The following is a 2466-nucleotide window of genomic DNA, read 5'->3' as shown; positions in this document are numbered from 1 at the left end:
GGAAGGGAAGGGAATAGGGGAAGGTAGGGAAGGGAATAGGGTAGGGGATTGGGCCTCCGGTAAACTCACTCACTCGGTGAAACACAGCGCAAGCGCTGTTTCACGCCGGTTTTCTGTGAGAGCATGGTATTTCTCCGGTCGAGCCGGCCCATTCGTGCCGAAGCATGGCTCTCCCACTGGTTTGTTCATTGCAACGCCACCAACAAATTGCAATTGGGTTAAATGTCAAGTCGTAAACAGTTGTCGTTGCCATGGCATGACATGATTTGGACATGCGCAATAACTAGGTTTTGCAGCGAATGCGCTAAAAATTAGGCCGACGAACACGGCCTTTACAAGTGTTCACGTTTCTAATGTATACAAAAGTACTCTGCGTTCGCTTTAGTTGTGATTGTTTCGTGAACAAAATAACAAGTGAGCGAGATTATACAAGTACAATACTGTAAAATGTAAAATCTTTGGTATTTCACCAATGTATTAGCTGGATTTCCTTGTGAAATAGCCAAAGGAGTAGATCTTGGGTCAATCTGAAAAGAAAATGTTGAAAACCGTAGAATAATCTTGCCCATGAGCCTAAAGCTCTAGAATCTAGATCAACAAAATCTTGAGAACAATAGAAAAAGGTAAGCATCCTTAATTTGTACTTTCCTGATGTTACTTATCCCTTTTTTGCCTTTTCATAACACTTTTCTATTTTTGTAGTACTGGGCTGACCTTAAAAGTTAAAAGCAATAGCAAGATGAAGCTATGGCTAACAGAGGTGGTACTTTGGGGCCTGCTGATGCTGCTGGTAATCAAAGATGATGATATGGTTTACCAATAAACAAAGTCGACAATGAAGTCTTGGCTTTCATCGCAGAGCACTAGTATTTGGTGATGGTGAACATAGAATTTTATTATACTCTGTAAGTACTAAGTAGGTAAGTTCTACAATTTCTAACTAACCTATTAAAAACATAATCTTAATAATTACCTATATTTTTATTAGATAAGTGAGTTTATATAGTGAGGCTGAAATGCCAAACCATCCAATACAATATTATTGGATGATTTCTGTGAAAGTAGTTGTTCCTTACAGTAAATTTTACATTAGTGTTGAATTATAGGCAGAAGTAAAGATTTTTTCTTAAAATAACTTTATTTTGCAGATATTATGGATTTCATTGAAACTGGGCCGTCTGCTTCAACTACGAGTAATTTGAATAATATTGCTTTTATTATACTCTGTAAGTATACAATTTCTATCTAACTTATTAAAAACATAAACTTAATACCTATATTTTTATTAGTGACTTTATACAGTGAGGCTGAAAAGCCAAACCATCCAATACAATATTATCGGATGATTTCTGTGGAAGTAGTTGTTCCTTACAGTAAATTTTAAATAAGTTTTAAACTATACAAAAAAATAAGTATTTTTTATTAAATTAACTTTATTTTGCAGATATGGATTTCATGGAAGCTGGGATGTCTGATTCAAAGTACCATACCGATGACAAACTACGGAGTGCTGCTGAATCAACAATATTTGACTTGTCTTATTAGTTATAACAAATATTTATTATTGTTAAAATCATTTTAAAATGAATAACTTTGTATTAAAATAGATGACTGTGTGAAACTACATATTATACTTTGTCATATTAAAATTATAATAAAAGTTGTAATATACAGTGTTACCTATAGTTTGGGGTTTATATTAAATAAAAAAACTCACTTTGTATGTACTTTATTTCTTTATTTTGTAAATTGACATTTTATAACATTATATAACTGATATGTACTGATAATAATTATTAACTGTTAACAAAACATATTTTAGTGAGAATACAATAAAAAACCTTTAATAATTTGAATGTAATTTTGTTTTTGGTTCAGAAACCCACATTAGTATTAAATATGTAATTGATTATTAGGAATACTAAACAGAATACAGCTATTAATAGAGTTACTATAATTGTTAATTATTAACAAATGCAAAGTAACAACTTTAAAGACTATATAGAGTTATAGACTATACTGAAGAAATTGAGTGATATTGATAAATTTACATAAGTAGGTACATAATTGATAAAAACTTTACTTTGTAAGTATTAAATAAATTTGTAATAAAAATAATAGTTGTATTTTTATTTTAATATATAGTACATGTTAATATTTACAATATTGATATTTAAAACATCAGGATGAAACACTAATAAAGAAATTAACATTATTCATAAGAGCTTGTAGCACCTCCATCGTGGGTATCGCAGACCCCAGACACAATAAATTTTCAATTGTTATGCGGCAGCCAGCTGCCGCTTGGGGATTGATAGGTTTTAAGCAGTATTCTGATTTTAATAAACCTTTTTAACATTGGTTATAATATATTTCTGTTATTATTAAATAATACAAGACTAAATCTTTTATTTATTGTTGCACATTTCATTATATTGGAGATTATGCATAAAATAATTAGTCATA

The 2466-nt window shown here is 30.7% G+C and overlaps 1 long non-coding RNA gene across 2 annotated transcripts; it reads left to right on the top strand.

Moving 5' to 3' along the window:
• The first annotated feature begins 337 nt into the window (after nt 1-337).
• Nucleotides 338-1467, top strand: LOC121727970. 2 transcript variants are annotated; one of them, XR_006035750.1, is made up of 4 exons: nt 338-623; nt 703-905; nt 1149-1226; nt 1445-1467. It is a non-coding gene; the product is annotated as an uncharacterized LOC121727970 (long non-coding RNA). The 2 variants fall into 2 exon arrangements; XR_006035751.1 differs by having other exon boundaries at nt 703-920.
• Nucleotides 1468-2466: the final 999 nt, after the last annotated feature.

The sequence above is a fragment of the Aricia agestis genome, chromosome 6, assembly GCF_905147365.1.
Source record: "Aricia agestis chromosome 6, ilAriAges1.1, whole genome shotgun sequence".
NCBI lineage: Eukaryota > Metazoa > Arthropoda > Insecta > Lepidoptera > Lycaenidae > Aricia > Aricia agestis.
Note: the sequence above shows the minus strand (reverse complement) of the source record. Positions and strands in the feature narration are given on the sequence as shown.